The sequence below is a fragment of the Myotis yumanensis genome, unplaced genomic scaffold (assembly GCF_028538775.1).
Source record: "Myotis yumanensis isolate MYYU_CA2020_CCGP unplaced genomic scaffold, mMyoYum1.0.hap1 SCAF_3, whole genome shotgun sequence".
In the NCBI taxonomy this organism is placed as follows: domain Eukaryota; kingdom Metazoa; phylum Chordata; class Mammalia; order Chiroptera; family Vespertilionidae; genus Myotis; species Myotis yumanensis.
Genome location: NW_027223754.1, coordinates 120,634,356 through 120,646,782, shown reverse-complemented (window position 1 = coordinate 120,646,782; position 12,427 = coordinate 120,634,356). Strand labels below are relative to the sequence as shown.

General features: G+C 40.7%; 1 long non-coding RNA gene across 1 annotated transcript in view; it reads left to right on the top strand.

Annotated features, from left to right (window-relative positions):
* The first annotated feature begins 4,173 nt into the window (after positions 1–4,173).
* Positions 4,174–12,427, top strand: part of LOC139005249 (uncharacterized) — a 28,064-nt gene continuing 19,810 nt past the window's right edge. Inside the window, exons 1-2 of the long non-coding RNA XR_011470649.1 lie at positions 4,174–4,193; positions 9,449–9,496. This is a non-coding gene — a long non-coding RNA (uncharacterized lncRNA). The remainder of the gene's footprint in view (positions 4,194–9,448; positions 9,497–12,427) is intronic.

The window sequence follows — 12,427 nt, the reverse complement described above, 5'->3', positions numbered from 1 at the left end:
AATGACTTAGCTAGTTGGGGTCCTTTACTATAAAAATTAGGGTGATCCTTTAAGTCAGAAATTCCTGTGATCCTACAGTCTATAATTCCATGCCTGGAAGAGAAAGAGAATCTTGGAGTAAAAGAAGTGATCAAAGCCAGATGAAGATCAGAAAGGTCTGGTTTCTTAGGGAAGAAAAATTTTCAAGAAAGATTGAAATGTTTGAGGACAGGCTTTTGTAGAAAGGAGAAAGCAAGGTTGAGGTAACAGGGAAAGCCTTAAGATAATGGCTTACGGGTAGAAATGAGAAGTGTGATACTGGAGAAAGAGCCCTAGACCAAAATATAATCTGGATAAATCATTTCTCTTTTCAGGGTCTCAGCTTTCTCCAGCTCTGCTTTTCAGAGCAGAAAATTGCATAGGGAAAGAAAGCAATCAGGTTTGCCTAGCTGAACCAGAGTCTAAGTTGAAGTATTAAAAAAATTAAGGTGGGTTGGAGTGAGGTATCTTGAAACTTGTATTAAGGAATTTCCCTGGCTTAGAACAGGGTAATTGGTTTTTACCATTAAATTCCCTTTGGTTTTTACCATTAAAATTCCAAGATTGCAAGCCGCTCTTCCTCATTGTAAATGTTGGTTACTATCGAACATTACCAATGTTCAGAGGACAGAAATCAGGATTGAGACAACTATTGTATACATCGGCAGCAATAGCAGTTCTATAAGATGACTCCAATAGAGTGTAAGGACAGTGTTGTTGCAGGCAGACAAAGAACATGAACTACAATCCTACAAAGGAACCAAAAAAGGCAATTTCAAAGAAAAAAAATACTCCCAATATGCAGAATTACAGTGTCTGAACACAACAACTTGCTGGGCTCTGTTCTGATTTTAGTGACTGCATGACTCAAGATAAAGGGCTGACAAGTTGAGATCTGAAATCCCCTTCAGCTACATCTGGGAAAACTTGGAGGGGTAGTTGGCCATAACCTGTATTCATCTCTTTTTTTTTTTTTTTTTTAAATCCTCACCTGAGGATATTTTCCTATTGCTTTTCAGAGAGAGTGGAAGGCATGCAGGGAGGGAGAGAGAGAAAAACACTGAAGTGAGAGAGAAACATCAGCTGGTTGCCTCCCACACACACCCTGAGGGGAAGTGAACTGCAACCGAGGTATGTGCCCTGGACCAGTGGGAATCGAACCTGTAACCCTTTGGTGTACCAGCTGACTCTCTAACCACTTAGCAACACCATCCAGGGCATCACCTGTTTTTCAAGTAAAGTCTTTAAGGATCCTAGCAAGGCAACTGAAGGGAATTATCAGTTCCTTAGGCTAAAAGAACAAAATGAGAAGTTGCTGGGTTGAGGTAGAAGATAGGAAGGAAATAAAAAAAATATAATGAGTCCAGAGGTCTTACTTTAAATTGTATATTAAGGTAAAAGAACTGAGTGAAATAGTCTGAGTTCTCTTTGAAGAACTTCGGTGTGCTTTCCCTCTATAGCTACACTGAGAGCTGAGAGCAGAGTAGTAGCTTACCAGCAGAGAGAGAGAGAGAGAGAGAGAGAGAGAGAGAGAGAGAGAATGATGACAATAATAATTGTTTTCTCTGAGCTAAACCTCCCAAGCTCTGTTCTTTCCTAAAGAAAGAAAAGTGTCTCTCTGGGATTTTTTTCCCCTTCAACCCTCATGTTTTATTCAGGATTGAATAATGAAAGGAAGAGAAATTAAAAAAAAAGCGCTAATGTTTATTGAGGGCCTTTGTATGCTAAGCACTTTCTCACCTACTATTTCTTTTAATTTTAACATCTTTACAGATGAGGAAACTGGAGGGTCAGAATATTTAAGTAATTTAGGGTCTTCCCATTATAAAAGGAAGAAGTGAGATTTGACCTCAGTCAAGCTCTGGGTCCACACCAAAGGGCAACAAATCAGGGATACTGTCCATTAGTCACCAGGGGGACCAGATGAGTTTCATGGCTTAGAGCAGTGTTCTCAAACTTGAGGGTGCAGCAGAATGTCCTGGAGGGCTTTTTAAAATCCAGGCTGCTGGAGTTCATGCCAGAGATTTTGATCCTGTAGATCTTGAGTGGGGCTCAATAATTTACATTTCTATCAAGATCCCAGTGGTGCTGATGCTACCATTCCATCCAGGTTCGTACTTTGAGAATCACTGGCTTAGAGCTATTACATGTTAAATAACGGAAGAACATCTCCAAATACATGTTCTAAAGAGAGTGGAGTTAAGGAACACAGCAGTGTCACATTTGTATATGAAGGCCTGCACATTCCAAAGTGTCCTCATTCTGAATTCTCCATATTCTGAAAGCTGATAGAACCACATTTTCTTAATTTCTGGTGTCATGCAAGATTTCACCCACAAAACATTCTAATTTGCAAATGTGTACAGTTATAGGATTCTGCATTTGTGAATTTGTATACTTGCTAATAAAATTTATTTGTAACCCCAAAATCAATCCTAGCAGTGCTTTTGAAGTCATACATGAGCATGTTCAGAACTGGGAAAAATGTGAGTTGCCCTGAGCACATGCATGTTCTCAGCTGAGGTCAAACAAGGTGACATGCCTCCTTCTTGTTTCAGCTCTCATTCTGTAAACATCCTATTCGAGGTCCACTTAGCCATGTTTTTTACAGTTTTGTGTTGTTGGGTTTGTTTTTTTTTCAGTTTTGTGTTTTCTCTTGGTGATTTTGCTGCTTAAAAATGTCTCCAAACATAATGCTGAAGTGCTGGCTAGTGTGCTAAGTGCAAGAAGGCTGTGACGTGCCTTACAGAGAAAATATGTGTTAGATGAGCTTTGTTCAGGCAAGAGTTACAGTGCTGTTGGTCATAAGTTCAATGTTAATGAATCAACAATGTGTATTAAATGAGCCTAAAGGAGCCAGACCAATAGACGTTGTGAGAATTTAAGAAATTTAATTGCTTTCTCTCACAGCAGGCTGAGACCGGTGTGTCGGTGTCAGCCCCGAGGGAGTGGTTAGGTTCTCTTGTATAGGATAAAAGTATGAAATATAGGGCCAGGGTGTGGGGGTGTGAGTTGGTCAAGCAGAAGGGAGGGCAGAAGTGAGTCAAGGGAGTCAAGGAAGGAGAGTGCACAGATTGGTGAGGCAGAAGGGAGTTCTTCTTACCTTGTTTCTGCAGACACCAGCCATCTGCCCCAAGCTATGGGAAAAGGCTTATAACATATATTTCAGAAAACATGTCCAAGCAGGAGAGATTAAGGGTAGTTCACCCTAACAATCGGTTGATAAAAATGTATGACCAGAGTTGTAGGACTCTAACTCTGTGTTTCCCCTAGGAGCATGATTCAGTATTCACTCATTCAGTAACATCATAGAATATAACTACCATGAACAATGAACATTGATTATATATTATAAGGAATCTGAGGGGGTAAGGTGCAGGAAAGTACCACAAAAATCAAGATACGAATAAAAAGAGCAAGACTTGAAAATTAACTCAATGACTACATAAAGCTTGGCAAATGCAAATGTGTGTGTATAAATTGTATGCAAAACTATGTTGTTTCTCTAGTTATTTCATATGCAGAATATAGGGGAATATTACTGAATATTTGTTATTGCAACCTGTCAGCCTTCTCCTGCTATTTCCTTTCAGATATTTTGTGTTTACAAAGTGGCTTTTATGCCCCCATCTCCATCAACCCCGTCGTCGAGAACTGTGAGAACCCTCTGTACTAATGCCAGGCTTCTCACATTCAGTACCCAGGCCTCTGAGGAAGAAGGGCAGGGGCCTCACAGTTGCTGTTTATCTCACTCCTGTTGTAACCAGAGAACAATGGGTCCTGCTGGTGAGAAGAATACTTCCATTGTTGGCATGATGGCTTAAGATGGGGCCCCTTTCCTTTGGTTCTGATTTTCTCAGATTAGCTACTTTTCAAAGATGAGCTGTAATGCTGGGAAGCCAGAGGAGAAATCTAGTACCCGATACAATGTAAAACCATCCACACACAAAGAGTGCAAATATGGCCTGGAACTCAGATCACACTTGACAAAGAGAACTTCGTTCTCACCGGTTTGGGTGGGGTTGGCTGTGTAGAAACCTACTGTCCTCAGCATGAGCATAGTAGTAGAACTAAACTGTCTGGGGAGGAGAGATCCAGCTCAAATGGAAGGGAGAGTGGCAGCACTCTCATTGAGTCAGAACAATTCAAGATCATTGTCAGCTAAGTATATGAAGGTACTCTCATTTTGTTTGTTGTTTGTTTTTATGTTCTAACTGGAAAAGTTTGTGATTTTTATGCTCATTGTCATAGTCTTCAGTCTGTCACTGGATCAAGATCAATTTTGTGTGCTATTGACAGTTAATTCCACAGTTTTCTCCCCTGTGACAATTGATGGCCAGTGTGAAAGAGGTTGGGAGTGCCTAGTTCCTCAATTTATGCTCATGAGTATAAACTCTGATGCTTTCTCTTATAGTACATTTGCTTTGCCTTTAGCTATTACTTGATGGAATGATGTATCTTGGGGCTAATCAAAATATTAATACTTTTCCTCCCACCATTTAAGTTCTTCTGACTGGGCTAATAATCAAATTAACAGAGACAGATTAACAGGAGAAAATCAAAGGGTTTAATACATGCACATGGGGAATTCACATAGACATGAAATTTCCAAAGACACTGAGGCAACATAGGGTATGTAAGACATTTTTAAGACAAAGGAGAAAAGTGGGAAAGGTGAGGAGGTGGAGTATTAGATTTCAGAAGTGAACATGGGTAAGTTACAGTTAGTTGAGGGAGACTTGAAACCATACCTAGTAGGAAAATTCTTGCCAGGTGACTCAGAAGCAATAGGACACAGAGGGTATCTAGCGCACAGGCCCCTGCCAGAAGTCCTCTTCTTTACTATAACTAATTAAAATTAGATTAAGGCAAACATCCTAAGATCCCCTTCCTGAAGCTGGTTTCTCTGAATCTCTTGGGCAGAAAAGGGGAGAGGGCCAAAAGTTTTTTTCTGAGTCTTATTTCTTAATAAACAGCTTAAAATCAATATCCCAAAAGGGCAGCTTCAGGGTAGGAAAACTTTGGTTCCCTTCATGTGCTTATACTCATCTTTCATGTAATCTCAGTTGTGGTGAGCCCCTAAGCTCAAGGTCATGTCCTTTCTAAGGCGGTCCATATCCAATGTCCAAGGAAGGTATAAAGACATGGAATTACTTGATGACCAATTTCAGTTCCAGACCTAAAATTGGGGTTGAATGAGGCTGTCCTCAGGCCTGCATGGCAGCTCAACTTCTCCTTCAACTCAATTCTCCTTCCTCTCCCGTTCTTCCTCAGCTGTGATCCCAAAGCGACTTTCTGATAAACTGAGACCGTTATTAGAAGCTTCAAGCTCTCAAAAAAGTACAAAATCTTCACTCTGTAGCTAAAATTAAACAAAAGGAGACAGGTGTATGGAAAAGCCAAGAACAAAGAAAATATTGATGATAAATTTTTAAATGCCAGGCTTATATTTTGCATCACTTTAATTCAGTTTCTTCTATTGATCATTTCTGGATGATTTTGTTATCCTCTAAAATGTGTATGGAACAGTATTGTTGCCACTGGATGTGGGGTACTTTCCGTGTTGCGAGGAAAAGCATTTCCGGGGACCCGCAAGAGAGGATGAGGTCTGGTGGCAAAGTTTATTCGGGAAGCAAATCAAAGAAGTTCCTCAACGTCTCATCTCTGTTCGTCTTGCCATAGAGAATCAAGGCCAGAAATAGCGTCAGTGTTCAGAGATTCTGTGCCATATTAAAGCTTAATTCAGTCCAGCATCCGGCTAGCTGTGCTTGTGTTCCTGGCTGCACTCGCTCTGTGGCTGTGCCTCCGTCGCTAGGCTCCAGCCTGGAGCCTGTGTTTGGAGTTTGAGTGGCAGTCAGCCATGCAGCTGCTGAGGCCACATGGCTAGGAGAGAGAACATGCAAACACATGGGCAAGTGCAGGTGAGAAAGAGAGAGAGAGAGAGAGAGAGAGAGAGCGAGCTTGGGAGGAACCAAAAGCTTTTTCAAAATAGCCAATCAGCTTCCCAAACTTTCCTGCTGGCTTGCATTGGGGTCCACCCTTAGCCAATGATCTTTTCCCCAGATTAGACTTACAGGCCTTATGGTTGAGTACCTCCCCCTGTGCCATTTTTACTTTATTGCTCCTGTGTTTAGTTCCCGCTTTGTTCTATCCCATCCCCCAGTGATGTGTGGGGAATGGACCAGTGGTTTGGGGGAGGGAGGGTGGTGAAGCTGTTGCTTCCTGGTGAAGCAAATAGGCCTCTGCTTCCCCGCTGAATATGCTCAACAATGTCTCCCCCTTTGCTTCCCTTCCCATCAATAATGAGCTAACTATGGTAACAGTATGTCAGTTCCCCAAAAAATTAAAAGTAGAACTGCCATATGATCCAGCAACTTCACTTCTGGGTGTATATCCAAAGAAAGTGAAAACAGGGTCTTGAAGAGATATTTATGTACCCATATTCATAGCAGCGTTATTCACAATAGGCAAGAGGTGAAAGTGAACAAATATTCACGAACAGATGAATGGATAAGCAAAATGAGGTGTACACATACAATCGAATATTATTCAGTCTTAAAAGGGGAGGAAATTCTTACACATGGATGAATCTTGGAAATATTATGGTAGGTGAAATAAGGCAATCACAAAAAGACAAGTAGGTATGATTACATTTATATGAAGTATCTGGAGTAGTGAAATTTGGAGACTCAAAATAGAATGGTACTTGCCAAGGGCTTGGGGGAGGAAGCCTTTGAAGGAGAGAAGTCAATTCTTCCCTGAAAGATACAACCAGAGAAAGATAAAGCCTGGAAGAACCCTGGAAAAGCACAAGCAGGAAGTTCTCAGGGGAATAGTGCCAAATACAGGAGTTGCTCACCACAAGCCTTGCCATGTGGTGGCTGCAACAAGGACAGGCACTTCTTGTGCCCTGCAAAGATCATCTGAGGGCAGAATGGGGAAGAGTGGAGAGAGTGCACGGGTTCAGGGCTGCAAACGAGCTAGAGCTGGTTGTATGCCACAGGCAAAGAAAACTGGAAGGAAAAATGATTTGCTGTGAATCTCAGAGGGCAATCACAATAGCAGGTGCTAAACAGGAAGAACCAGAAAAACAGTTTTTGAAGCCCTGCCTAGGAGGGCTCACAGACTGACATTTTAAAAGCAAAATTATACAGCAGTACCATTAGTCAAGTAACAGACTGAGGATTCTAGCAGCCAGTGGCAAAAGCTCAAGAGATTCTGATGGTGCATCAAAGTCTCTCTTGAATTCTTGAGTGCCAGGTGGGGATCTTGGCTAATGACAGGATTGGCCTTGGCTAATGACAATAAAAGAGGAACCAAACAAACAAATCAGGGGAAAGCTAAACCTTGTATGGGGTTCAATTTCAGAGTAACCTTAGCTAACTGTCCAACTTGAAACTATTTTTCTCAAAGCATTGTCACTACCAGGCACTGCAGCAATACATGCCCCATGTGACACACAGACACAAATGACCTATCTTGCTCCTAAGTTCACTTTATTGCCTTTTTCATAGGCCCCTAAAATTGCTTTATTAATTTAAAATGGTACAGGCTTGCCCTGGCTAATGTTTTTCAATGGCTAGAGCCTCAGCCCATGAACCAAAGGGTTGAGGGTTTGATTCCCGGTCAAGGTCACGTGACTGGGTTGCAGGTCAATCCCCGGCCCCGGGGCGGGGGGGGGGGGGGGCATGTGCAAAGGCAACCAATCAATGTGTCTCTCTCACATCGATGTTTCTCTCTCTCTCTCTTCCTCTATCTCTCTCTGTCTCCCCCTCCCTCCTTCTCTTCCTGCTCTCTAAAAAATCAATGGAAAAAATATACCCAGGTGAGGATTAACAAAATAAAACAAAACAAAAAGATGGTACAGGTTTGCCCTGGATGTTGTTGAACATGTTCTCTTTGAAGAACATTTGCCTTTTCCTTCCTTTCTTCCTCCCTTCCTTCCTTCCTTCCTTCCTTCTGGCACTTTTTTTATATTGTGGTAAACTACACATAACATAAAATTTACCATTTTTAAGTATATAATTTAATGGTATTAATTACATTCACAATGTTGTGTAATCATCACCAATGTCTATTTCCAAAGCTTTTTTGTAACCCCACACAGAGACACTGTACCCATTAAACAGTAACTATCACATTCCTCCCTCTCCAGACCTTGGTACACTCTTGATCCGCTTTCATCTCTGTGAATTTGCCTATTCTGAGTATCTTGTGTAAGTGGTATCATATAATATTTGTCTGTTCGTGTTTCATTCTTGTAGCATGTGCCAGAATTTCCTTCCTTTTTAAGGCCAAATAATATTTCATTGTATGTATATACCACATTTTATTTACCTATTCATTTGTCAAACATGTGGTTGTTTCTACCTTCTGGCTATTGAAAATAATTCCTTTATGGACATGGGTCTATAATATCTATTTGAGTTCCTGCTTTCAATTCCTTTCGGTGTAAACCCAGAAGTGGAATTGCTGGATCATATGGTAATTCTAACTTTAGCTTTTGAGGAACCATCAATCTGTTTTCCATAGTGGCTGCACTATTTTACATTCCCATCAGCAATGTACAAAGATTACAGTTTCTCCACATCCATACCAACATTTATTATTTTTAGTGGTTTTTAAAAAAAATATAACAAGCATCTTACTGGGTATGAAGTAATATTTCTTGTAGTTTGATTTGTATTTCTCTATGTCTAATGATGTTAGCTATATTTTCATATGCTTACTGGCCATCTGTATATCTGCTTTGGAGAAATATCTATTCAAGTCTTTTGCCCTTTTGTGTTGGGTAGTGATTTTTTTTTTTGTTAAATTGTAGAAATTCTTTGTATAGTTTGCATACAAATTCCTTATCAGATATATGGTTTGCAAATATTTTCTCCCATTCTTTGGGCTATCTTTCCACTCTTTTAAAAAAAATTGATCTTAGAGAGAGGAAGGGAGGGAGAGAAGGGTGAGAGAAACATCGATGTGAGAGAAACATCGATGTGAGAGAAAAACACGGATTGGTTGCCTCCCACATGCATCCCTATCAGGAATTGAACCTGCAATTTGGGTATGTGCCCTGACCAGGAAATGAACTGGCAACATTTTGCCCCAACCAAGTGAGCCATAGAGTTCTTTGATGTAAAAAAATTTTTTAATTTTGATGAAGTTCAATTTATTTACTTTTTCTTTTGTTGTCTGTGCTTTTGGTATCAGATGCAAGAAATTATTTCCAAATCCAATGTTCCCTATGTTTTCTTCTGCGAGTTTTATAGCACGTATGTTTAGGTCCTTCATCCATTTTTGAGTTAGTTTTTGTATATGGTGTAAGGCCAAGATCCAACTATGGTTTTTTGCATGTGTATACCCAGTTTTCCCAGCACCATTTGTTGAAAAGACTGTCCTTTTTCAGCCTTATTTTCTTTTATGTTTATGTCTTTAGGTTCCCTGCTTCGGTAAGAAAAACAGGAATTACCTAAATTATCCTCAGGTAAGCAATATTTAAGTAAAATACATTATATGTAAGTAATTTGGAAATAAAACCAGGTTACTAATATTAGAGCTATGTTAATATTATGAATATAAGTTTCACCTCTTTCATGCTCCTCTACATTTTCTCAGCCTGAAATGATTCCTTCTTGTATTGATCTCTTAGCACTTATTGTCTGTAATTTTTTTACTTTTGCATGAATTTAAAAAATTAAAATAGATTTGACATTGACATTGTGTAAATTTAAGTTGTGATAATATTTATTAAATTATTAATTGGCCCACCTTTTTCTCCAGCAAAAAAAATTTTTTTTTTGGCTTGCAAACAGAAATTTATTTTTCACAGTTCTGGAGGCTGGAAAAGATTATGGTGCTGGTATAGTTAGTGTTCGGTGAGAGCCTACTTCCTAGACAGGACCTTCTCCATGGCTGGCAAATTGGTGCTGGCTGTTGTCAGGAAGCCTCGGTTATTCTCCATAGGGTCTTCTTTATAGGGCTGCTTGAGTGTACTCACAACATGGTAGCTAGCTAAAAAACCGCAGGAGGAGCAATCTAAAAAAAACAAGGAAATGGCTCCTATGATCTTTCTGTAGCTGAACAGCTCATTATTACTCTCATAATTTAATGTTACGGGTTTCATGTTAGGGATGATTTTATATGCATTCAGTGTCCTCTTGTACAATGTCATCAAGGGAGTATATAATTATGGAAGCTGAGACATCCCACAATCTGCCGTCTGCAAGATGGAGGCCCAGGAAAACTGGGGGTATAATTCCTGTTCAAATTCAAAGGTCTGAGAACCAGGGGAGCCAATAGTATAAGTCCCATGGAGGAGCAACAAACTTTTCTTGGGCATAATTCTTGTATTTTGTCCCAGAGCTCAGAGGCTGAGGTGAAGAATACTGGCAAAATCCACACAACCTAGATGTGCAGGGGACTCAATGCCCCATGGGGCAACTTTGACCAATGGGGCCAGGAACCAATTCTTCCTGCTCCAAGGTGGATACTTGTGAGACCATTCGACATAGCTTTTCAAAAAGTCCTTAAGAGACAGAGACTCCATTTCCTACAACAACCATTTTGAGACTACAACTTTGTATTGGCTCTCCCTCCTTTCCAGTTTTACTGTCCTCAGTTACATGGGATTATAGATCCTCCACTCCACTCCAATAATTTTACTCAAGCCTTGGTCTCAATCCTCGCTTTCCAGGAAGAACACAGGCTAATACAACAACCTTCGTCTTTTGATATCTTTTGTACTTTTTAAGTTCAAAAATAACAAATGATTTCTTGATATAAGACTAAGAGGGGCCTAGTTGTTTTGGCTCAGTGGATAGAGCATCGGCCTATGGAAGGGTCCTGGGTTTGACTCTGGTCAAGGGCATGTACCTCCGTTGCAGGCCTTGGTCTGGGTGCATGCGGGAGGCAGCACATCGATGTTTTTCCTCTCTGTGTCTCTCTCCCTCCCTTACACTCTCTTTAAAAATTAATGGATATCCTTGGGTGAGGATTAACAACAACAGCAACAACAACAACAGAAAAGACTAAGAGGAAAGTAAACGTTGGGAATCAGCAAGGATTTGGCTATGTGATTAAGATAGAAATATTTAGTTTCTACATAAAACTAAGCAAGGCAATAGGCTGAAAATAGCCACTATTATGGAACCAACTATTTTGAAGGCACTGTCAGTTGACCAGAAGCTAACATTTCTATTTGTCAGTATAGTGCCTCCTTCACAATACATCACTCTATGTAAGGAGAGCTGTAGGGCTCAGCTATAGGGTTAAGCCTCGGACTGACCTCTGGGCAAAGCCAGAAACAAGTCCCAGCTTAGAGGGCATAGCCCTCTTAGCAATTAGGCTTGACCTTATCTCGCTCCCTAGATCTTATCTGGGTAGCTCAGTGCTGCCAAAACAAGTGAAACTCACGAGAACACTGTAACTATGGTGACCACTACCTTGTTTACCTCTGGCTATAAAATAAAGGCTCATCTTGCTGTGTGGGTCTCTCTCTGTAGCCTCAGCCAGGCACAGGAGATCCCTGTAGACCCAGCTTATTCTCTTTGTCTTTTCTACAACCTCCGCTGCCCCACCTCAGGCTCACCGAACCCTTGGCTGAGCTGGCCCGGGACAGAGAGCTGGTGTGATAATTTCTCATATGTAACTATGCCATACTCTTTCCCCTTGCTTTTTAAAATAAGGTTTATTTGTTTTTAATGTGTACAATTTAGTGGTTTTCATTATACTCACAAAGTTGTGCAATCATCACCAATATCAAATTCCCAAACTTTTTCATCACTCTAAACAGAAACCCATATTCATTAACAGTCACTCCCAATTCTCCCTTCCTCCAAATCCCTGGCAACCACTAATCTACTTTTTGTCTCTATAAATTCTGGTCTATTCTGGACATTTAATATTAAAGAAACAACACAATATGTGGCCTTTTGGGTCTATATTCTTTCACTTAGCATGTTTTCAAGGTTCATTCATGCTGCAGCATGTGTCACTACTGCTAAGGTTCTTTCTTCCGGACATCAACCGATTCTTTGCCACCAGCCGGGGTCCTACAATTCAATTCTGCCAATAACTCCAGGAGTTGGGGTCAGATCCCACAGGATAAAGGCTCAGTCCCACAAGACTCTTCCCAGTTCAGATATCAGCTGCAGATGGAGTGGCCAGGATACCCATAATTCTGCACAGCCAACTACAAATTCAGGGTTTCCCAAGGCCCCCCCTCTTAGGTTTGATAACTCACTAGAATGATTCTTATTCACAGAACTCACTTACTATTACCTGTTTGTTATAAAGGATATAACTCAGAACAGCCAAATGGAAGTGATGCATGGGGCAAAATATGAGAGGAGGCACAGAGCTTCCACGCCCTCTCAGGACACTAACCTCCCAGCACTTTGATGTGTTCATTAACTCA